At 31.6% G+C, this 15,788-nt stretch overlaps 1 protein-coding gene across 4 annotated transcripts in view; it reads left to right on the forward strand.

Annotated features, from left to right (window-relative positions):
- Positions 1 to 15,788, forward strand: part of LOC129916576 (uncharacterized) — a 118,374-nt gene that overhangs the window by 44,485 nt on the left and 58,101 nt on the right. For 3 of the 4 annotated variants that reach the window (XM_055996595.1, XM_055996594.1, XM_055996596.1), the window contains one exon: positions 1,729 to 1,784. The gene's annotated coding sequence lies outside the window, so the exon portion shown is untranslated. Of the gene's footprint in view, positions 1 to 1,386; positions 1,531 to 1,728; positions 1,785 to 15,788 lie in introns of those variants that run through there. The other variant, XM_055996597.1, reaches the window with a different exon arrangement.

A 15,788-nucleotide genomic window follows, 5' to 3' on the forward strand; every position in this document is an offset into this window, starting at 1 on the left:
CGAGCAATAAAAGAGATATCGGGAAAATTTAAACAGTTTTTGAAAGAAGAATATCTGTTCTTATAATAACCATTACAAATTTGTTTATAATGAATTACCTCACATAAAAACAGAACCTCGAAAACAGCCAAAATTATGTTTTTTGACATTTTCTAACGGTAATATTTCAAAAGCGAAGGCCAATCAAATTTTTCTGACTTCAGATTCGGATTCAGCACCCCAAAAACTACTAGAAAAGTATATTTGGGTTCTTGTGGCAAAAAAAAAGTTAAATTTTGTTGACCAGTGTAATCAAACACGGGTCCTCAATGAATCAGAGAGATCAGAGATTGAATATACATACATTTTATTTGTGCAGTCCATAATGTGGATTTAATGTCACAAGACGAATAATTATTTGTTTCACTAAAAATCAGGCTTTTTTAATATTATTTTGAAAGCTTTACAAATTAAGCATACATAGTTAAATTTTTTATAAAGCGAGTGTTTTTTTACTCGTATAAGTTGACAGCTATGTAAAGATGCGAGAAAAGGTATTATTTTTTTTTATACAAACCATCTACATATATGTAAATACCTTTCAAACAAAAAAAAAATTACCAAAATCGGACCAGCCAAACGCGAGTTTATCGGCCACACACACTAAACGAACTCATTTTTATATATAAGAATAAGTAATTTAAGGTAGTAAAGTTTAGATTTTAAAAAAGATCCTTCGAGAAATATTCATAAGTTTTGGGCTGTAAAATTTAAAAAAACTTCTTATCGTCAGCATACAGTGGGATATGGGATTATGAACATTTTGATGTCATAATGGTACGTAATGATGAAGAGGAGAGCCCGACTAACAAATTTGCTCCTATAAAGCTTTACAGGTGTTAATATAGCTCCTATAAAGCTTTATAGAAGTGATATTGTTTGTTGGGAGGGGACTTAAATTACTTCCTTGGGGGACCCCGGAAGTAACGAAAAAAAAAGAGTTTCAGAACGCACTTCTGAAGTGCACACATACATAAGAACGGTTTTAAGTTAGGAAGATAACTATTTTAAAAAGATACATAGGTTCAAAGCCAAGGGCGGTATGTTTGGAGAGTATGCAACTATAGACAATTTTGCCAAAGGCTTCCTTCGATAAAATCACTGTAGACAAAATTATCTTCCAACCCAGCCTCCAGCGCTAAAGTCTTATAAAATGCAAATATTTTGGTTTTATGAGAAAGTTTGGCATCAACATAATTTTTTGCACATTTAACACTGTCCACTTTGATTTGCTAAAACTATTGATTTTACAAAATAGGAAAAAAAAAATATTTTTAAAAAGTAATCTGTGGGGAATTTTCTGTCATTGAATTTTGTATTTAAAAATGATTCGGAGTATATATTTGTATACGTTGCTCAAAAAAGTTGAGCGCCATTGAACGCCATTCTTTTAATATAACAGAAAGAGCAGACAAAATACGATGTAGTAAATTTGAAATTCGGAAAGAGCACATAGAAATCTATAAGTCCAACAATTTTTAAAAGCTCCAGGTAAAACTACCAATTTACTGAATTAAATTGTTATTGAATAAAAATGAGCTTTACCAAGCCATAATCAATTTGTCATTAAAAATTATACGCTTATGTAGAGCGTATAATGTAAATTTGAAAGCAAATTAAAATCTTTAAGAAAAATTTCTATAGGTATTTACATTTATATAACAAAAATTTATTTTCCTTATTTTTCAGATAAGGTTTTTGATTACTAAAGCCATAAGAAGACAAACAATAATTCACATGTGTTGGTAAGTGAACATTTATTATGTCATATTATTCAAACTGAGTTTATTTTAACAGAGCTTAAATAAAAAGATACAAATTTTCTTATACATTACAATTTACAACATATAATGAACACCGTAAGACTAGTATAAAATACCTTTATTAATGTTGAATTTAATATTACGTATTGCAAATGCTATGAAATGTATCTGCATTTATAACATAGTAAATTAGTGTCACTCTGTTAATGATTTCAAGATATTTTTAGTAGTAGTTAATTTTTATTTTTGGTAAAAAAAAGAATGCGGTGAAGGCATAATTTCGCTTGAGATATCTGAGACTAAACAATATTTTCGTAAGTTGTAAGTAGCAATTTCGTCCGTGCGTCTGTGCGTCCATCTGTACACATTCTGAAAGTTGTTTTTTTTTTTTTTTAATCCCACAAATTTTTTCAAGCTATACCAAATAACTCGAAAACAGCTCTAACGATTTTGATAAAACTTTGCAGATGTATTATTTAAAGCAAATGCAATAAAACTGCATTTTTAGTTTTTCTCAAAAAAGTCAAACAAGAAAAAGAAATTTTCATTTAACAAAATTTTGCCCGAAATGTCGGCTCTTCCCAAACATCAACAAAATTTTGTATAAATTTATATAGAGGCAGCTCTTAAAATCTACAAGTAAACTATCAAAATAGTGTTTTGAACAGAAAGAGCAAGTACGTGCGACCCAGTCGTGCATATTATTTTTAAAGTAATCGTATTCACTTGATTTTGATTAGATTTAGCATTAAAAAATAACTTAAAAACATGTGTCACCCAATTTTTTTTTACACTCTTTTGATCCTTCATCCTACAAAATTTTTTTAATGGTTATTTAAAGTGTACTAAAAGAGAAATTAAATATAAAGAAGATAATTTGAGGGAAAAGGACATTAAACGAGATTCGCTTTAGAAAGAAATTCATTATAAAGAAATCCGTTTTAAAGAATTTTGACTGTACATTGAAAATATCGAATTTGCATTGGAAATTAACATGAGAGTAAGTTTTGTTGACCTCGACCCCAAAAATAAAACAATCACAAATCAAATTAAAAAATAAAAAATAAAACTTTTTCAAATAAAATTTTTCAAAGTAGTGAATAATGTAAATGCAATTTCATTACAAGTTAAATTAAATGCAAAATTAATTCTCAAACAAAACACTTTTATATAATTTAATTACAACCCTTTAACATTTCAAAATGCAAAAATTAAAAAAAAAAACTGTATTATTTTCATATTTTAATATAACATATTTGAATTTTCGCTTAAAAAAATTAAACAATAGATTAAATATCTGACCAAAGCAATTTCCACAATTCAAAGCTATTAATTCCCCAACTCACGCAAAAATCCCACCCCTTTTTTACCATTATGTCAACCTTATAGATAATAGCTTCCAGCATCGAAATTAATTAATTATTCCGCTGAAATGGCTACCAACTCAACTGGCATTAGTATACGTACGAATTCGCTACTCGTTAATTTATTCCATCACAACCACGAGGTGGTAGGTATCTATTTTGTTTTAAATTACCCAAGTATAGTTGAGTCGACCCACCAAACCAACGAACAGGGCCAAACTTTTGCTGTTTATCCACTGAACCGTCATCGTCGTCGTGTCGGTCGTTAATGATAGCCGGTGGCCAGATAGTTGAAGAGTAATTGTCCTCTATTAAAGCACACTAATTTTCATAAAGAGGTTCAGTTATATCTCAATAAAGAGTTTTTGTGCTCGTCTGTAATATAAAAGTAAATATATAGAATAGCGCAGTTTGGTCGTTTAAATAGAAGGTAGCAAAGAAAATGAAGCATAAGAGTTGCCTGGAAAAGCCAGACAGCTGACAAAAATCTGCATATCATTCAAATGCGTACCACAAGTGGTATGCTTTGGTTATTAAAGTTCTTGTTATGAAAAGAGTAGGTCTCAAGACCATATTTAAACGTTTCCGATTACATGATAAAACAAATGAAAAAGACTGCCTATAAGAGAAAATTGAACTTCCAACATAACATTTTAATAACACGGTGTTACAAAAATGAGGTTTTAAAATATACGCGGGCGGAGACCTATCAGGTTTTGTAGAGCTAGTCGCACTGAATACGAAACGGTATTTGAAAATCCCCTAACACCCCCAAAATCTGGAGTTACGGGCAAAAAACGGTTTTTTGGACCTTCACCCATTGAAAAAATTCTAGCTTCGACAATTTTTTACCCATTTTCGATTTTTTTACAGTTTCTGATAGAAGATAAATATACCTTTTAAACAATGTATAAAACATGTAACTCGGTTAAACCACTTAGAATTTATAAGATGTCAAAGTTCAAAAATTCAATTTTATTTGTCATTTGCCCAACTTCGGCATCAATTTAAAGTATATGTTTTCAAAACAACATGCTATTTAAAAAATATATTCTAAAACTATATCTATTTCCCAATCGATCGAGGTATTTTTTATGAAAATCACTTCAAAAATGGCTTAGAAAAAAAAATTTTTCGATTTCAACCCAGATACAGAAATTCGAACTTTTAGGTATAGAACAAAAATGTTGTTTCGGCACGTAGTAAGATAAGTTGGGCGCCAGGATTTGATTAAAGGTTTTTGTAGAGGAGCTCAATACAAACATTTTTTTTCTTTGGGAGGGGGGTCTATCTCCCCCCGTTTAGGTGGGAGGGGCATTTTTCTAAAAAAAATTATCAAAATAAAAAAAATTATTAAAAAACAACGGCAACACTTACAGTAATAAATGATACCATTTCCCAAAGGCAAAATTGTGCATTTGGTTCTAATTTCTAAATCAATATAGTATTACCAATAGTTTTTGAAATAATCGATTTCAAAGTTAAAAATAGGCGAAAAAAAATTTGTAAAAACTCATTTTATACTATTTTTGTCCAGACTGTGAATTTTAGTAAATAAATTACTTAGACAGAAAACTGCCTCAATTAATTCCTTATCGAACAGTGAAAACTATATGTTTCTATGTCTTCTAGTTTTTGAGAAAATTGAAAAATTATTTTATCAGATTTTTCTTTTTTCAAAATATTTTTTGTTTTTATTTGTTTTTATTTTTCAATTTTCTCAAAAACTAGAAGACATAGAAATATATAGTTTTCACTGTTCGATAAGGAATTAATTGAGGCAGTTTTCTGTTTAAAAAATTTATTTACTAAAATTCACAGTCTGGACAAAAATAGTATAAAATGAGTTTTAAAAAAAAATTTTTCGCCTATTTTTAACTTTGAAATCGATTATTTCAAAAACTATTGGTAATATTATATTGATTTAAAAATTAAAATCAAATGCCCAATTCTGCCTTTTGGAAATGGTATCATTTATTACTGTAAGTGTTGCCGTTGTTTTTTAATAATTTTTTTTTATTTTGATAATTTTTTTTTAGAAAAATGCCCCTCCCACCTAAACGGGGGGAGATAGACCCCCCTCCCAAAGAAAAAAAATGTTTGTATTGAGCTCCTCTACAAAAACCCTTCATCAAATCTTGGCGCCCAACTTATCCTACTACGTGCCGAAACAACATTTTTGTTCTATACCTAAAAGTTCGAATTTCTGTATCTGGGTTGAAATCGAAAAATTTTTTTTTCTAAGCCAATTTTGAAGTGATTTTCATAAAAAATACCTCGATCGATTGGGAAATAGATATAGTTTTAGAATATATTTTTTAAATAGCATGTTGTTTTGAAAACATATACTTTAAATTGATGCCGAAGTTGGGCAAATGACAAAAAAAATTGAATTTTTGAACTTTGACATCTTATAAATTCTAAGTGGTTTAACCGAGTTACATGTTTTATACATTGTTTAAAAGGTATATTTATCTTCTATCAGAAACTGTAAAAAAATCGAAAATGGGTAAAAAATTGTCGAAGCTAGAATTTTTTCAATGGGTGAAGGTCCAAAAAACCGTTTTTTGCCCGTAACTCCAGATTTTGGGGGTGTTAGGGGATTTTCAAATACCGTTTCGTATTCAGTGCGACTAGCTCTACAAAACCTGATAGGTCTCCGCCCGCGTATTTTTTGAGTGTTACACCGTGTAATTAGTTCAGTCATTGTATTTTATTCACTTTTTGATTTGACACGTGGGGTTTTGCTTAGAAAAGCTTAACTTGAAGTTTCCTATGTGGATTTTACGCCATTTTGAAAAAGGGATAAAATTGTTTTTAATTTGTTTGGGCACGTGTCTTAGCCCTGCTTAATGATTCCCATAGGCAAGTGATTATCCTTCAGTTTGTCATTGCTTATTCCTTTGGTAGAACTTCTTCTCTTAAATGTCCAAAAAAATGAATTAACGTTCATAAAAACATGTTTGTTATATTATAACCGATTTTTTTGTAAACCCAACTTAAGTTCGAAAATGGAAAGCTGTTACGTATTTATTGTGACTATTTCTCTTATTCTTTTACCACGTGCAAGAATTTATTATGTATCTAAAGGAATAAAATAAAAAGGTTGCAGTACGTGCTCATCAAATATAATTTTGAAATCTCTTCACAGTTGATTCAGCTAATTTTGGGTCTACGAACTTAGTAGTGCGCTGCGTCCGTCGCTGTCCTAATTCATAATCATCTAATGTGTCATAATTTTTCATGTCAAGTCAAATTACTTTTGAGAAATCGTCCAATCAAATTCCAAAACACATTGAGAATCTTGCCACGAACAGCAGCCGTATTCAATCGATGCGATTGGTGGAGGAAATGTGTGGCATGTCCACTGTCCAGTATATCATAAGTTCAATAAATTCTAAAATGTTGGACTTCTTGGCGTTGCACTTTTATTAAATTCTTTTTAAATTCATGACGAGATTCAAGAGAGTTTTTTTTTTTTTTTGTTATTGATGGTGGAGTGTGTAATGGATAGTAATGGGGGGCACTGGCAGGTGTTCTATATACAAATGTGAATGTATACAGGGTGTCCCAAAAGTTTACGTCGAAACGAAAACGGTAGATAGGATAGGTGATGACAGTTATCAGAAAAATAATAAAAAAAATCGCAGCCATATATTTTGGGAGTTATGGACATTTGAAAAAAAGTCGAAAAAATGGTCACCCTGTGACGGTTTTTCATGCGCCTTGACTACAAATCTTAATTTTTCTCATTTTTTTCTTTTGTTACGGAACCTTGAATAACCTTGCTATCAAATGCATTCAAAAATTTTAACTCAGCTTCATCAGTTTTAAAGAAAATATTACTTTTTTACCCAACTTAGTACTAAAAGTTTTTACATGACTCTAATTTAATGAGCCGTAGTGTAAAAAAAATGCATATGGAAAAATTTCCTCATAAAAGAGTCGGATTTCTTAAGAAAAAAAAATTTTATCTCGGTTATTTATGAAATATTCCCAACAATGTTGTACCATTTTGAAAAGAGAATTGAACACACCAACTTTTGAGGCAACTTGCCGAAACATCGTAGTGCATATATTAAACTTACATAATAATTTCATCGTCTATATTTCTGATGTTATAAGAGTTTAAAGGTAGTAGTCGGAGAGGCGACCGTCGAGTTACTTAGCTCATAAGGTTAGAGGTTAAAATTAGTGTCAAATAAAAGATAAGTTGATACTGAAAATAAAAAAATAGGGTTGCCACTTCTAAAATGGGAACTTCCATGTGGCAATCCTATTTTAAAGGAAAAATTGTCACATAACTAATACATTCATATCTTTGTTGCTTGGACAGATAAAAAATTTTCAAACGAAAGTCAAAATAGTAAAAAAAAAAAAATAAAATAATATAAAGAACGTAACCCAACAAATGTGGCAATCCCATCCAAATGAAAACAACACTGAAAAAAATCTTCTTTGAACAAAACAGTACAACTTTTTATGCACTAGAAAGCTAAACTGTACACCATATTTTAGATAATACTCTCTTCTATCTAAAAAATGTCAGGTGCCACCTCGCAAATGCAGACAAGAACTCGGCAGCCCTACTGAAATGCTAAAAAACGCAAAAATCACTTGTTTTTTGGCCAAAGTGTATAATATTTGATAGAGTTAAAGGCTATAAAATACATCATGTTTAGCTTAGACCCTCTTATATCTAAAAAATGTCAGGTGCCACCCCGCAAATGCAGACAAGTACTCGGCAACCCTATCCAAATGCTAAAAAAGCACTAAAATCACTTGTTTTTAGGCCAAAGTGTATAATATTTGATAGAGTTAAAGGCTGTAACATACATAATATTTTAGCTAAGATTCTCTTCTATCTTTCACTACTGTAAAAGTAAACTCCGGATAATTATTTGGAGTTAGGATTTGTCAATAAAGATATTTATAGTTGGTGTTATACGTAAACTGTTTTGATTTGCTGCCGTTTTTTTTTTTCATAAATTTTTTTTTTTTTTGCATTTGCAACAGAAAACACACCTAATTTATATTTTACAATATACATTTTTGAATTCAAATCTTACCAAAAAAATCTTTGACTGCAAATTATGACTACGGTAACGATACCAATACAAGATGCGAAATGCGACAAATTGAGAGAATCATTTCGTTTCGTATCTCATACATGGGATTTGGTATTGAAACTGGAATCTCGTCGTTACTTGTATGTTTTGTATCTCGTATGTTTCGTTACTTTCGTTACTTAAGTACCAGTAACGAATCGTACGAGTAACGAAACTATTTAGAAATAGTGTAACGCATTTTAGAAACCAATACATACGATTTGCTACAGCTCTATTCTGTAATTAGGTATAAGGTAATGATAGTTAAAGTCAAAAGTATGATTTTTGGTTTGATGATTGAAAAAAACAAATTTGAAGCTTAATGAATAGCCTTTCTAAAAATAAAAATCATTTTATCAAAAAAAAAACTTTGTCTTTTTCAATTGGTTTTACTCTCAATAAGGATTCAATCATTCTGAAATGCTTAATGTGTTGATTCACCAACACAATTAAATATAAAATGACTTGCTTTTTTTAAGTAAGAACAACTACTATATCCGTTATCATTACATTCGTTATTGGGCCAATCTCCATTAAAATGATAGTCTGAAACTCGGTGTCAGTGGGGAAAAAATTTTTGTATATGCCAAAGTATTGTCATATAGAATAGTATAATATTGAAACAATACCCAAAACTAAATATCTAATTTTTTTTGAATAGATACATGAAACAACATATTTTCATGACAAAAAGTAAAAATCAGTTTTTTTTAGTAGAGTAGTACCCATGAAGTCGATCTCTGGCATTATTATTTTCTTCTCAATTTCTAAAATCTCCTAGTATTCGTCATATTTTTTTTTCATTTTCTTTTTCTAAAATGAAAGCCTTCAACAGCAACCAACTACATAACACCGTGATAGAGAAAACAAAAATAGGAATTGCCATAGGAAATAAACCAAGGACACATTAATATGACTTTACTGTGCACAGGTACAGGTAACCTTTGTATATAAAATCTATAGTACTATCATGAAAAAAAACAGCGCCACCAAAAAAGTAAGCTAGCGAACGAACTAAAAAAAATGTCAAATTTCAAACAGAAATGTATATCTCATCTCCTTACTCCCATTATTAATTCGATCTAAGCGCCCTCGCGACCACTCAGGTAACGAACAAACTAAAAAATTGCACTTCATGATAGTACTATAGATTTTATATACAAAGCAGGTAACAAGAGTAGTATAGTATTGCACATAATATGGCATTTAATGAGACATCTCGTTGACACACCTAAAGGGAATTACAAAAGTTTTTTGCGAACTCTTTTGCTCTTATACTACCTACAACCTTTCATTTCTTGCACCTGAAAGGATTAATTTTAAGTTTTTCTTTTTTTTTTTTATTATTATTTTCCTTCTGCTGTTGAATTGTGACCTGGTTTTCCGGCCCAATTCGATCGGCATTACTTTTATTTTGATTTGAGTTTTGTATAAGCCTTCTGCCATATTAAAACTATTATCCTCAGGGGTACAAACAGCGGTATAAAGGTCAGATTATGTGACAGAAATCCCACAGTCACATAGCTGCGATGGTATATTTTCTGCTTTAGATGTTGTTTACGGTATCAGTTCATAGCTATCAACCCGAGTGGACGCAGGGACACAGAGTTTTTGCAGCACGTTCACCTTCAATTCACAGCAAACGGAGCTATTTAAGCGTTTATACTTGTGAATGGTCCCAAGAGGTAATAAATTATGCATTATGGCCATCACTACGGTTAATGGCATCGGCATGGGGATGTTACGACACAGCATCCCCTATGTTGGTTGGTGTGGTCCCATCCGCTGTTACATCGCCTGACTCTGTTGTTCTGTTAATCAGTTTTATTCAAATTGTGTGCTAAAATGTCATGGGGTGATACGATACAAACAACACTGTGTATCGTGTTGATGGTTAAATTCAATTTAGCTTGTTATTGTTAAGCAGGCATGTAATAAGATTTGCCAGCTTGTTATGGAACAAATTTAAAGATGTTATGATTTTTTCACTTGCAATCAGTTTATACGTTGCGGAAACAAATTGGTATTGTTTTCTTTATATCATTGTACTTTGGGAAGCAAAAAAAAAAACACATGAAAACATAAGACAGAGAGAGAGCTTCTTAACTCACACAGTTTTTATAGTACCTACATTCACCTGAAGAGGATAATAGACATAATTTTGGTGTTTGTAGCTTTTATGAACTTTGAATTGAGTTCATGTTTTCAATTAAATTAAGGGAAATTTGTCATTGTATAAATTAACTTACAAAAGCCCTCATAAAGAGACACTTATTTTTATGTATCTTTATGAGTTCCAGCGGTTGAGCTGTATATATTTAATATAACGAAAAGAATTATTGAGATGTTTAAAAGTATGTACAAGTACATTGTACATAGCAATGTTGTAAAAGATTTAAATAAAATTTTTTTTATCGATTAACAAAACAACCGAGTAACCAAACCATAGTACATTTTTCGCAGTTTAATATTAAATTTATCGCATTTATTTTCAACAAGCGGATTCTATTTTAATATTGCATCAAGAATCTAAGTGGGACAAAATGAGACCTAAAACTCTACCTTGTGGTACCCCAGCGACTGTTTTCCTAAAGTCTGCATAATAATTTCCGTGCCAAATGTGGAAAGTTTTGGTAAAGAGTCTTTTAGACAGGATTTGTTTGAATTTAAATTTGGGACCTTAGTACCATATTTTGTTAAAAGCTTGAAACGCATATAAAAAGACCGCTGAACAATTTTTTTTTCTTCAAGAGCTCTCTCAATGACATCGGTAATTCTATACACTTGCTCAATTGTAGAGTGTGCTTTCTTCTAAAACCGAATTGGTGCTCAGATATAAGAGCTTTTTTTCTAGAATTGAAGGGTTGTAAGTCTTAAGGGCCTAAGTGCCAACATCTCCAAAGTCAATATTTTTATTAAAATACAATCTAATTCGGTGATCGTAACAGTTCTTGAATTGAACGTATAACAGTTTGAATGTTTCCTTTAGATATTGAACAAAAAATGTTTGGCCTTTTTTTAAGCTTTATTTTGTTCGTAGATTTTATCGCTTCCAATAGAAAGTAATAGATCTGCGGCTATGTGAAGTTGGCACCCCCAATTGCTAATTTTGTTTTTAAACCTGCCTGGTTCCATTGCCCAAGGTTAGCCCAGGTCATCCCAACTTTTTGTTTTTTATTCCACCAATTTTTCAAAAGATAGATACAATTAAAAAAACTTTTTTTCATATCAGAAACCGAAAAAATTATGATTTTTTTTTTCTGTGAAAAAATCGTTAGTTTCAAACCGTTTATTTTTGTCATCCCAACTATAGTTTGTTACAAAAGTCAACTAGTTTAATTTATTTGTTAGAACAAAAAAATAGTACGCATACACCACAGTGACCTTTTTAATTTATAATTTTGATAAAGTAATGTAAAAAAGTTGGGCATTTGGGGGTGCCAACTTCACAGAGCCTAGATTTGTCGTTAAATTTTTAAGATAATTTCTAACCTCGCTCTTCTTGAAATCTGATATCACGTTTTTAAGCAAATTACTGAGGTGATTTGAATTTACTTCGTGTTGGAGCACAAGTTTGCTGCCATTTCTTGGGCGCTTTTTTCCTTTTTCTTTAAGTGGTTTTAATATTTAGCGTCTTTATAGCATCAAATTTCTCTTTGGTAAAGGATATTGTTCCATGTAGATTTTTGAACAATTTGCACAAACTTTTCTACCACTTCTTCAAGCTCAAAGGGTATTCGCAATGGTGCTCTTAATTCAACATTATCCTTGATATATTTCTTAAAGCTTTCTCAGTAACTTTTAGTTTTACCATTTGTTAACCTGGGTGGTATTTCAATTTTAACAAGTCAGAATAACGAGAGAGTGGTTATTTTAATTCGAATTGATAGTATTCCCCTAATTATAAAGAAATCAATCAGGTCAGGCATCTTCGATGTTTATAAAAGGTTAGAATAATTGGCTCTCCCTATAATCAACAGTGCCGGCCTCCGAAGAGGGTGGATTCTCAGAAAATCTGAATTTCCACCTGGGATACTACATAATATCGATTTGTTTTACTCATTCCAAATTTCAGTAGCCTCGCATGCGACAGAAATGCCTGCCTCGAGTAGATTCTTTCCCTCAACTCGATGGATTAAGATTTAAATTTAGCAAAACAGGAGTTTTCAGGGCAAAAAACAAACAAAACTAAACACATTTTTTTACTTGACTGACATAATATTTTATTGTTTAATTTTTTTTTTGAACTAATCGTGAAAAACAAAAATCAATTATGGACAGGGGAAGTTCAAAATAGGGGATTTTAGAAATTGCACAAGAAATGCATTTAATCGAAAACCCTAAAGATTTGGGATGAACAAGTAACCAAACTCTGAAGGTCTTTCTTTCCTTGAGACTATTTCTTTTGGGATATTCCTGGAAAAAAATGTTTGGAAATCCGTTTTAATCAACTTGTGTTTGTGCCTTCTCCTTGGGATCAGCATAGAAAAGATCCATGGTACGCGAACAGTGTTTCCGTATTAGTATTTTGTTTCTCACCAGGTCGACATTTATTTTTATGTTTTTCGTTCCCATGACATTTTAAAAATGTTTAGAGGTCTTTATCAATGACCAAATTTTTTTTTATATAATCCTGTTACTAAAATACGGTAGATTCTCTCATTTTGTAATTTAAAATGTCACGCGTAACTTGTACCTAAATAAATTCTTTCAATCATAATGTGTAGGTGTACATAGCTATATATACCTATGTACATAACTACTGGCCTAAATCAACCCCCCAAGAACAAGAGTTCCTGCCTTGGTTGTGTCATTTTATAGATAGCCTGTGTAGTATCCTACCACGGCGGCGTTCTCTTGCTTTATTTTTTTATTTCAATCGTCTTTCACAGATGAGGAAGGACCAAACCAAAGGAAATCTAATGGAAATTGATTCGATTAATAATCTGTGCAATTGCTGATGTATAGGTAGGTGTTCATGTTTGTGGTAGCTACTATATATCTATAGGTAGACCTACTAAACACATCAATGTTGTAGGTAGGAGGGTATAAATAAGGATTCAACTTGAGATAACATCAAGCAGACAGAAATGGTATTTTTTTTTGTTGGTTGAATATTGGAAAATTAGTTTGAGAACACGAAAAGCGAAAAGAGGAAATTTGTGTTGATTTTGATTTTGTTGTTTGTTGGAAAACTACACGTTTCTTGCCTCCTCCTCCTTCGCCAGTTAACTTGTCGATTGTGGCCGGAAATTTTCTTTGATTATTCGATTTCCGTTTCATGTACCTATTCATTTTATTTCATACAATGTTCATTGCCAAAATGCTAGAGAGAAAATTCGAGTATAGAGTGATGGCTAAATGATCAACTGGGTCGGACGTACTGGCTCTAATTTTTAAAGCAGCTTCAATCGTTAGAACAGTTAGTTTATTTTGGTGCCGTGAAATAACGCCGAGCGAAATAACGCCGAATTCCAAAATTCGGCGTTATTTCACTTTCAAAAGCGAAATAAGGCCGAATTTCAACATTCGGCCTTATTTCACAATGACAAAGTGAAATAACGCCGATTCGGCATTATTTCACTTTTTCAGTGAGGCAAATCCTGCTAAGTGGAGCTTATGAAAAATTGCAATGTAACCACCTGTAGTCACTTTGGTATTGAAATGCCATATTCTTGGCAAAGGGACATAGCCCATGGACATTACAGCCACTTTATATTTGTGGACTTAAGTCCCACTTGAGTTAGACATAAGTTCCAAATTGATTGTCAAACTCAGGTTGGACATAAGACCCACAAATAAAAGATGGACGTTATGTCTCACTAACGAAGAATTCACAAGTTATAAAATTATTTCCCAACTGGATTTGGGATAGTTACAAAGTTCGATTTTGCACTTATGTCCCACCCTATTGGCACATACGCCTATCCAATAGTGTATCCAAAGCAGGACAGCATGTCCCCAGCCTCCAAACATACATCACTGTTTATACGCCTAAGTCCTGGGTATTATTATTGTTTTTATGTGTATACCAACAACAAAGATATGTTTGTGTTATAACTTAGCAAACGCGAAGCGGAAAAAAATTTGCTTACATGAGAATCTATTTAATTTTCGGAACCCAAACGCGAAGCGGAAAAAATTTTGCCCACGGGAGAATCAATTTTGAGGTGTGAAAATAAAAATTCGCGCGAATTTTTATTTTCACACCTCAAAATTGATTCTCCCGTGGGCAAAATTTTTTCCGCTTCGCGTTTGGGTTCCGAAAATTAAATAGATTCTCATGTAAGCAAATTTTTTTCCGCTTTGCCTTCCACCAATTAAAACAGGTGGGATTTATTCGTTTCTTATCTTTGTATTGTGGTGACCGCCCTATTTGCGATATAATTTTCAAAATGACCCGCGCTTATCATGCGAGGTTGGTTGTATTCAAAGTTTCTTTTTCATTTAAAGAATCTGAAACAAAACGCGAATAAAATAGAACAAAAGTTATTCTACATTATTATTTTATATTTTGAAAAGTGTGGGGCTTATGTCCCAGTTAAATAAAAAATATGTTGGGCTGATGTCTCACTCAAGTGGGATATAATTCTTAACTTAAATGTCGTCCCACTCAAGTGGAACATAACTCCCAAAAATAAAGAGTGGGCGTTATGTCCTTGGGTCTTATGTCCCTGCGCCACATTTTTATCACCTCTTGAAACTTATCTAGGTTAATGAATAATTAAGAGGCATATAAGAGCCAAAACTTTTTTTGAACCTATACCTCGATGGGATGGACATAAGTCCCAAATTAGTATGGGAGCCATTGTGCCCAAATAAATTTGGGCCTTATATGCCTTTGAAAATAAAAAAAAGGGTAACATACCGGTTAACTTGCGTCTGCTCTTATGCTCACTTTTCTAACATTCGGCCTTATTTCTCAGTTGGAACTCGGCGTTATTTCACTTTGACAAAGTGCAATAAGGCCGAATGTTGAAATTCGGCGTTATTTCGCTTTTGTAAAGTGAAATAACGCCGAATTTTGGAATTCGGCGTTATTTCGCTCGGCGTTATTTCACGGCACCGTTTATTTTTTTGTTAAATAAAAAACTAAAAAAATAAATTGCACGACTGGGGTCGCACGTACTTGCTCTTATGCTTAAAGTAACTATAATGTTAAAGCTTTTTATTCAAGAAATTTAAAATTCGATATTTTGAAGAAATTTCATAAGTAGTATAAAAAAATTAAATCTGTTTTTATAATTAATAAAACTCCGTTTTAAGATATCTTGAAAAAAAAAAACAAATATGCCATTTTATTTCTCGTATAAAAAGGTATTTTTAGAAAAAAAATTTTGAAAATTGTAGGAGCCGTTTTTTAAAAAAATAATTTTTTATATATAAAATTTTTTTAACATTTTTCAAAAAAAAAGTTGGTATGCCATTTTGAAGAAATAATTAATTTACACATAAAAACTAAATTTCAAAATTTTTCATTGATCCGTTTTCAAAAAATTGATTTTTCAAAAAAA

This window comes from Episyrphus balteatus, chromosome 3 (genome assembly GCF_945859705.1).
Source record: "Episyrphus balteatus chromosome 3, idEpiBalt1.1, whole genome shotgun sequence".
NCBI lineage: Eukaryota > Metazoa > Arthropoda > Insecta > Diptera > Syrphidae > Episyrphus > Episyrphus balteatus.